General features: G+C 37.1%; 1 pseudogene; it reads right to left on the minus strand.

Annotated features, from left to right (window-relative positions):
- Positions 1 to 1661: 1661 nt before the first annotated feature.
- On the minus strand, positions 1662 to 6402 carry LOC140935764 (uncharacterized; annotated as a pseudogene).
- Between the last annotated feature and the right edge of the window lie 3791 nt (positions 6403 to 10193).

Here is a 10193-nt window from a genome sequence, read left to right on the forward strand (position 1 = left end):
CTGCCACGGGCGAGTTGTCCTTGATGCAAATGACTATGTCCTGAGTTCTCAAGGTCTCTTTTGTCTTAATATAATGATTATTTCTCTTTACCATTCATTAGTGTATCAGCCTACCTTTGCCCTACAGCACAACCCCAAATAATTTTGGGATTTTTAAGTGCAGAAAACCAATAATTTCAATATTTTACAATCTTCGATATAGAGGATCCATCCTAAATCTCTTTCACTTTAACTCATAATTTTCCTGGAGCTTTGCTTACTAGGATGAAATGGCTTAAGAAGCCTTTTGGTGTCCCCTCCTCTTTTTTCGTAGAGAGACTTGAGCGTTAAGATATGTATAATCAATCCGTGAATTCGATTCTGTTACGAAACAGACTATAATTTAGGAACGTCCAAAAAATCCAGCAAGTAACCTAAGTTAAAGAATGCTTTTTAAGAACAGGCCGTTCTCCATTTTGCATGCGTTACGTTGCTGTCAAACTTAGAACATTAATAACTGATATTAAGGGCGTTGTAACAGAGTTTCCCTATCTGAAGGGTTAGTACACATCTCGCCCTTTGCTTGTAACCTCCTTGATGGTGTCACTGTTTTACCCACCTTTTTATCCCGTACCTTACCGATAAACTTAATTCTCGACTTAGTTCTCCAGTTTAAGTTTAAGTTTGGTCTTGTTACTGCAAATTTCTATTGTGTTTTGGTTTCCGCAGTACCTCGATACACTACTCGAAATTACGACGCTGCAAATTCCGTCTTCTGTCCGTTCACAACCAGGATTACTTTATACCTGCTTAAGTCGTACTTCCCTAGGACGCTTAGGTTTTGGAATAGTCTCCCTCATTCTATTAAGCAATTGCTACTGGTGCTTGACCGTTTAAAAGTTTTCTACATGCTCACGGGCTATAAGACCAGGCTCTTAGTTCTTATCGGCAGCCATAGTTACACACGCTGTAGCTCACTCTTATTATCCGCACACCCTTTCTTTCTTCTTATACATCTTTCTTTTTTTGTACGATTTTAGTATTTTTGAGTTATAGCTTTAGACATTGTAGGGGTTGAAAGTCAATTGGGGCTAACTCCTGCCCTGTTTTCACTGATCTCCTATCAGCGTGCTGTTGTTTGTATTTATGTGAATTCTTTCTTGACAAATATCAATAAACTAAACTAAACTAAACTAGGAGATATGTAAAATAAAAAAAAACTAATTGCTGCATTTTCCTTCGTATTGATTTAGTGAAAATGCTCTGCAAAAAAACGCAGAAGATGGCATTTCCCAGACCCTAAATCAGTTAAACATTTTCTGGGGGAGCATGCCCCCCCCCCCCCGGTTTTGTGCCACTTCAGCGCTCTAAGTCTTTATATACTTTCCGCCAAAATCTCACGCTACTCCATTGGTTTTAAACAGACAGGGCACGTTTAAAGTGTTTCCTCAGCTACCACACTATCTTATGCTTTGTAAATTAAGCATACGATAACAAATATCGCAGCTATATTATATTAAAAGTGTTTTCTATCTTATTAAGTTTCTCGTTATTGTCCCCAGTATTCCACTGGGGAATTGTGAACTAAATGCAGGTCGTTTATCTTTTTATTTTAGGTTCTCGTAAGCCACGACTCAGACAACAATTGACTAAAAAGACATTTACTTCCCCATCAAATTTAAAACAAATCACTTTATGAAAGGACCGCCTCAAAAATATTATTTAAAATCTTTTTTCCATCGAATCCTAATTTTTAACTGTAGTTTTGCCTATCAACCAGTCCTAAACTATTCACTTGACTCTAACAGACCATTTCAAAAAATGCGCGTTGATTCTTAAAGGTTACAAAAGAAAACGTCCAGACTGTGCTTGAATTTATGCTTTGTGGCTCAAGTTAAAAACGTTATCTGCCATGTAGTTGATTATGTTGCCTGCAGGTCGATATCTGCCAACCACAAACGTCATTTTTCCGTCCGCGGTTTTCGCTCTACCAATTCCCAACTCTTTGGTACTTTTCCATACGACCTGGGTAAAATGCCCAGTGCCTTTCTGCCATCCACCACGACTGAAATCATAGTCTTTGTATTCGCCATACCTGCAACAAGACGCAATCAAATCGAACGTAGAGCAAACTCAAACTATAACCTGCGCAGCAGGCGTTTCCAATCGAGTTATTGCGCAAAACTATACGCAGGCTAACTGAAATAATTAGTAAGAATCTTTTCATTCAAGTAATAGTTTTCATAACTACATTTCATTCAGACACCTTTAACTAAACGGAGTTTTGAAAGCGAAAAGTCTACAATCTTTATGGCATATATATTTTGAAAGCTCCACAGGGATAAATTTCATAAATTGTCGATCTAATGGTTGTACGCTTTACAGGGGGTAATTTTGTTCACAGTAAACTGAATCTGGAGTTGTTCTTAGTTATCGTTTACATTTCCTGCCTAGTTCTCAATGAAGTAGTCTGTATATTACGTACCACATGTCGGTTGCTTTTTCTCCAGCTGTATCAAAGCTCCTGTAAACATGGCTATATTCTCGCCAGCATCATTTCTTTCACTCTTACTGGCATGCTGTAATGTTCGAGCATTTGCCAGCTTTTCAGCCCACACTTGTGCATCCTTGGCCAGGTCATCAGCCCAACTCAAGGGTGGCACGCCATGCATTGAACGAAACTTATTGTGTGCGTCCAGAGATTGCTTTGGAAATTCTTCTTTAGGGGAGGATGTGGCTTTACAGTCTAAAAGAATGGTTAAATGTGTCAGTTAGTTGGAAAAGACTAAGAAAAAAAAGTGTAAGCTCGGATTAAAGGGTCCTACCCTAAACACAATTAAAACTTGTTTTTTGCTCGTCTCCAACTTAGTCCGTACTACATGTGGTAATGTTTTTGTTGGATAAACTATAGAACTGACATTAAGCAAAAAAAATCAGCGAATTTATTTGAAAACAGCCATCACACTACAAAACAAATACTAAAACGAAACATCACATGAAGTAAAAGGTAAACGAAAACAGTAGGATATAATTCTTAGTTCAGCGGGTCTCTCAAGTACCATTTTGAAAGTCTTTTGTTGATTGATGCTGACAGAAACATTATAACTATGCTTCTGATGCCGATGATCATTTTCTCTATCATACTGAAATTATCATTAGGAGATATAACAACTTCTCATAGAAATATGGATGTCAACTCATATTACAAAGATGGACTCTCAATGGGGCCTACCTCTTTTCTCCGAATCACTGGTGATATTCTTTGTCTCTGCCGGCTTGGTGACGTCGCCATTCTGTTCAGTTGCCTTGAGATAGCAAACAGAGAGTTTATTTAAAAAAAAATCCTCAGAATTAAAGTCACGTATTTCTGCCAGTTATTTTCTTATATATCAGTCGTATTTGGCGTTTTATATTGGATCTCCTTCAGCCCTGTTTAATCTTCTATTTTTCTTCGCCCGTTGGCATTTTTAAAACTATTCCAGCAAGTTAATCATGGAAGTGTTATGCACCACCATTCTCAGCACTTATAAGTGAGACATGCAAAGCTGAATAGTGATGAAGGTCTTCCCAAACACAAAGTCTTAGGCTTATTATAGAACCTTTAAATGACAAACATCTACCTTGGGTTTAACATTGTCCTGAAACTGATTCATGTAATTTCCCGCCGGATGATATCGAGCAACAACGAAGATCTTTCCATCATCGCTTTTGGCCTTGGCAATTCCTAATTCCTTGGTTTCCTTCCACACGACCTGGGTAAAATGACCAATGCCGCTTTTAAATCCAGGCTTATTGAAGTCATATCTGTGAGAGAAAACATGAACACATATGAGCCCGGCTTTACACTTATTCCACGTTAAGTGGTTAAATTACCATTTTTTGGTGTCCATGGCAAGTTTTGGGGACTCAAATTGTTTTCCAATAATCATTTCGCTGAAAAATACTTAAAATATGCCCAAATAAATAGCGACAGTACCCCTTTGTGCTCCTGTAGACAGTAACTTTGAGGAAATCAAGGCCAAAAGTGTCCAAAAAATGCAATTTTGCTATGTCCACAGAGAGGGTGAGTATAGAAGGTTACGGTATATTTTTGCTTGTCGCCTTATACTATGGAAACTAATCAATCCAATGTCTCGGGAGGGACCTAAACTAAAGTCTTACATGATCATTTCTCACTGCAGGTCAGTTTTGTTGCTTTTAACGACAGTGAACTGGTGTCCGCTATTTTTATGAAACTTCCGTTACCGATCTGAGGGCAGATCACAAATGGCCTAGAAATAAATACTGCGAATGATTTACATCGGGTAAATATTACTTAAGTTTGCTCTTTTTGATACGCAAAAATGAAAAAGAAAAAAAATGAAAAGTGGGTCGTGCTGATTTTTGTGGTGACGGAGGAGCTAGTGAGGATTATTATGGAGTATGTTTGGTTTTTCCGAGTTATTAATTTCACTTCAAGATGTAACAGAAAAGGTAGAATTGTAACTTCCGTTACCAATAATTTGTCCGGTCTCTAAAACATGGGATAAACGTCAGGAAAATTTCAGGAAATGCTGTTACACGATTGCCCCATCAAACAACTCAAGCCTTGATGACATCTGGTGAATATTTCGTCATAAGTAACCCTCATACGTGTGACATTGGTGAGATACCTCTCTGTCAAGTGTGATAAGGGAATTTTAGCTGAGTTTGTGGTTTGACGAGTTTTTGTGCATAGTTCAAAGAAGTTTATTTTCCTTTGAAGTATTTCTAGGCAATTTAGGAATATAAGATTAAAATGGGACAGGCATCTTGATCATTTTATTATTTTTTTTAAAGTAACGGAGGTTACACAAAACAGGAAGTGGATTATCTGAAGCTGTTTTCGCTAGTTCAACCCTCTTTTCTGTGAATGGACCTTACAACATTCATGTATTACAATTCTTGTACGAATTCTAACAGATTACCATGTATCTATTAATTTTTTTTCTTTCAATGCAATTTATTTTGTTCCACCCAAAAATTCCAAAATTTCATCCAAAATTGTTTAGCATTAATTCAATTCAATGGATAAGTCATATGCATTGTTATTTAAGACGGTCTGTAATCCCAAAAGTAAGTAGTTGGAAGAGAAATGAAATATTACCTTCCTTCTGTAACTTCCGTTACCGAAACTTATTTGATAATCACTCGTTTTCTACTAGATCACATGTTTCCAAACTATAAAAAAGGTAAACAACACTTTCTTTCCTCCACATTTAGCAAAATAATGTTTAGTCTGACGGCTTTTTTAAAGAAAAAACATTGAAAAAAACACAGCAATTTTAAATTCTCAATATTTCGTTACGTCAGACCAAATTAAAGTACACCATGGCAGAACACCTTGACTTTTTCATTCCTTGAGCCACTGACTTGACTCATGTAAAACTCAGACCTTAGCCTTCCACGGATTTCATTTTAAACATTTTATAGTATGCTAAATTGAAAAAAAACATACTATAATGCAACACTGTGCTGTTTCAAGCCATACAAAATATCACACTAGATGCTATTAAATAACAGGCTATAACTTTTTATAGATAAAAGATATGTTGACCAAATTTTGGCTTCTCACCCTTCAATAATGTATCTTTCGGTTAAACTAACTACTTGTGTGATTTGTTGACCTTCGATTTTTTGAAAATCCTTGGCACAATTTACCCACTTAACGTGGAATGAGTGTTTACCCTTATCCAAGAAGACCGTAAGTCATGTTCATTCAGATTTAAATAAGGGATGCCAGAATAGAACGAACTTGAGAATTAGCATGCCTCTATATAATAAGATCTATAATAAGATCGCTTTTTTTTTTCCCACGGCTTTAACATGGACCAAGGCAAGTGGTACCGGTTTAGCAAAAAGAGAAAAAACGTTTAACTAAGTGACAAGGTCCTGTTAGTGATGCAACTCCGAAAAAGTGTGATGGGCTTAACTAACAACAAGTATTTTTAACTTCGGACCGGGATATTTCGTCTATTTATGGCTGCATGAAATTATCGAGAAATGAACTATTTAAAAGACCACTGATTTGTCTCATCCGCAGGCCTGTCCAGGGTCAGGAGTATCGCGATTGTAACGCACAAGTCAAAGTGTTCTTTTTTCACATCATCGTAAAGTATATACATTGTTTAATTCTTCTACCTACTTTTCAACTTCTGAATACCACCGATCAACGACTTCTGCTCCAGTAACGTCATCTTTTCCCATTACAGCGTACACATTTTCTCCGTCATCTGTATCGTCGTGTTTCAGGCGGCCATCTTTGGCTAGCTGATTGGCCCACGTTTCCGCGTCTTTTTCTAATTTTCTTGACCACTTTAACTCAGGTACTTGATGAACGACTCGGTATTTGTTGTGGACATCTAGTGCTTCCTTGCCAAATTTATTCATCTTCGAATCTGCGAGTCAAAAAGTAGAACGTAATTAATTAGGCGGTGTTGATTTGCCGCAGTTCAGTATAAATCTTTGCCACCAGGATTTTAGAGCCATTAGGATACATATAAAATATTTCTGATGGTGCCTGGTGGTACAGAAGGATAAAATTTCATGTCTAAAGAAACGATTTCTCCGGTTGATTCCTATTCAAGAAAAGTAAGTAAATTACTTCTAAAAGCCGATCGATCAGCTGAAAGGAACCTAATTATATTAATTGCTGAGAGCTATCATGAAGTTTCAAAGGCCTAACTTGATTCGGATTGAGTACAACCGCATTGTTTGTTCCAAACTGCATGGCAAGTTTCAATACCCGTCTGTTACCAAGAACCTAAGTCGTCCCTTTTTGCAGTTGGTCATTTACAGCTAAAAGGCCGAATGGTTTTAGAAACCCCCCTCCTAAGCCAACGTAACAGTACTAAATGATCAGAAATCTGCATTACCTGTTTCTTTAGTTCCCTCAGTACATATGAAAGTACGTTGTCGATCTTCAGTCTTGATCTCAAGTTGCAAAACTTGTTACTGTTTCATTTTCAGGTCTTTATATATACTCACCTGCTACCGCTCCGTGTCGTCATGGAGCATACACACGATAATTGATATTTTGCGGTGACATGCAGAAAGGATGTTAAGTGTCGCCAAGGAACTGCGAACGACAAACCCTTAGGGTGTTACGTAAACTGCAACTTCCTGTGTAGATACGTGTTCCTACCAAGGGGTGAGAAAAATAGACCCTACACCTTTAAAAAATTTAATCGGGAGTTACGTTTTAAGGGTTTTCAAGAATTACGTATCCATCATTTAGCCATAGGCATTAATGAATCATATTGCAGTCTAAAGAATACATTACATATTTAAATAAGCAGCAGAAACCTATCTTATGGGGTTCTCGTATGCTTTAAGCTTTGTACCCTTGCGTAAAGCCCGCAAAGATGTAAACAAGGTCGGAAACTGGTATTTTATGTGGTGTATATTTTCAAGATGGCGCGTCAGAGCAGTGGACTTTTGAAAATCACGTATCTGCGGCGTTAGTAAATGCGGTTCTTGCTGCGCTATTCGTGATGAAGCACGAGGCCCTGTTCTTGAAAAAAGGTCGGCACCTTATGCAAATGAGCTGTAAAGCTAATTAGACAACGAGTTATATAATAACAGGCTACATCAGCTATGAGAGGTACTATAATATTTTAAAACAGCTTATTTTCAAAGTCTGAATATCTGCAAATTTAAAACACCTGCTGCTCCCCGGAAGAAAATTACAAGAGCCGAGATTAGATGATTTCGAGTTCTGGTTTCCTCATCACTTTACCATGACTTTCACAATTGTCAACATTAATTAAATTTTTTTCCAGCAATTAGGTTGCGTCAATTCAAATTTGATTTAAATTTTTGGGTTTTTTTTTTTAATGTTCTTGACGACATGGTCATCAACTGAGGAAGCTGTTTAAAAAAAAGAAATAATAACAGTGAATAGCGCTGCGCGCGGTTACTATTTGTAGACCCGAAACTCAGACAAACAAACTAAAATAAACATTAGTGAATTCCTCACCTTTGTCTGAGTTTTGTCATTTAAAAAATGTCACATTTGTCTGTCTTTTTTCATTCTAAAAATGAGAAAAATGACAAAACTCAGAGAAAATGTTCATTAAAAAGTAAGGTATGAAGAAGTGCCGTGTTTTATATGGGGTTTTGCCCTCTGAAAGTGTTTCCGATATATATCTAATATAACTATTTAGTATATACTAAAACAGTGGATAGTGTTTTTCGCGCTCTGATTGACAACTCAATCAGTGAATATCCTGCATTAGTATATACTAAAACAGTGGATAGTGTTTTTCGCGCGCTCTGATTGGCTACTCAATCAGTGAATATCCTGCACTATTCACTGATTCACCTCCAGTTCGTCCGAGCGACCGACGCCAAACTCGCTTGAGTTGCAAGCAAAATGCCTTCCCGGTTTGCTGCCGTAAACAAACAAAGAAATTTCACAACTAATCAAGCAAGCTGTTTCCGAAATACACGAAGAAGGTGACGAAGTTCGGATTGGAAGTTTTAACAGGTAAAGCTTTGTCTTTTTGACACGAATTTATCGATAAAACCGGTGAAAAAGTTTTTTGTTTACAAATGCAAATTAAGCTTAAGTCTTGCTTACTTTATTTAGTTGAGTTATTCATAAATAAGCTTAAAACTAAATTTAAAAATCTTTTTTTATAGAATGATTTTAAATACAAAAAGAATTCACAACTCCTTTTGAAGAAATTTCCCCTCAAGAGCTAAACAAATGCCCTCAAAAGTTTTAGTTGTCGGCAAGAAAAAGCGACGGCCGCGCCGCCCGGTCATTACGCGCCAAAATTGTAATCGTTAGCAACACTATTTGAGTTAAAAATCGTCATTTTTGTGCTCAATTATCTCACTGTTTTAGTATATACTAAAACAATTATTCACCTCAGTGTCGGTGGCTAGTCCTGGATATTTACCTCACTGCTTCGCAGTTCGGTAAATATCCAGGACTAGCCACCTCCACTTCGGTGAATAATTGTTATCTATTCACTGATTCACCCCCAGTTCCTCCGAGCGAGCGACGCCAAACTCGCGTAAGTTTCGAGCAAAATGCCTTCCCGGTTTGCTGCCGTAACAAACAAAGAAATTTCACAACTAATTAAGCAAGCTGTTCCCGAAATACACGAAGAAGGTGACGAAGTTCGGGGTGGAAGTTTTAACGGGTAAAGCTTTGTCTTTGTCGAAAAAGTTTTTTGTTTACAAATGCAAATTAAACTTAAGTCTTGCGTTACTTTATTTAGTTGACTTGTTTATAAGTAAGCTTAAAACTAAATTTAATAATCTTTTCTACAGAATGACTTTAAATACAAAAAGAATTCACAACTCCTTTTGAGGAAATTTCCCCCCAAGAGCTAAACAAATGCCTTCAAAAGTTTTATTTGTCGGCAAGAAAAAGCGACGACCGCGGCCGTTTGGTCATTGCGCGCCAAAATTGTAATCGTTGCAGGCAACAGTAAATGAGTTAAAAATCATCATTTTTGTGCTCAATTATCTCACTGTTTTATTATATACTAAAACAATTATTCACCTCAGTGTCGGTGGCTAGTAGTGGATATTTACCTCGCCGAGGAATCGTTGGCAGCTTTATTCACAAGTTTGTTTGTTGTTTGTGAATAAGCAGAACCTGTGATTTTTAACCAAATTTTGTGAATTTTGTTCTTCAGACAAAACATCTGAAGGGTAGAATCAAGCAAGTCAGCCAGGAAAACCACTAAAGTAAAGCAAAACAGGCGGCTTGTGATGTCGCTTCACTAGCTTTATAACCTTACGTTGTAAGTACTGCAATCTTGCTCTTAAGCACCATTTATTCGACATTTTTCCTCTGTCTGTAGGTTTGTTTTCCATTTTTGCTGTCTGAATCTAGATTCTGCCGTTTTTCAGTGAATTTTGCCCCGCTAGTTTTCTACTTTTCAGAAAGGTGGTTGTCAACGATTCCATGTAGCTTTCAATCTTGAATAAACAACACGAACAACTTTTCCAGCACCCAGTTATCGCCGTCTTTTTTTTATTTCTTTGTTTATATAATGTGTTTAGTTACCCAAATCGCCTTCTTTTATTCGAATTCACTTCAAAACCCTAAGATTGGTATCTGAAATTAGCTCTTTTTATAAAGCCTTTGTGCAGTTTTTATCCCGCTCGATTGAATTGATCTGAAAGTAAATATTCAGCCGAAGAAAATCTTTGCTGTATTTCTTTCCTGTGGCTTT

The sequence above is a fragment of the Porites lutea genome, chromosome 4, assembly GCF_958299795.1.
Source record: "Porites lutea chromosome 4, jaPorLute2.1, whole genome shotgun sequence".
NCBI lineage: Eukaryota > Metazoa > Cnidaria > Anthozoa > Scleractinia > Poritidae > Porites > Porites lutea.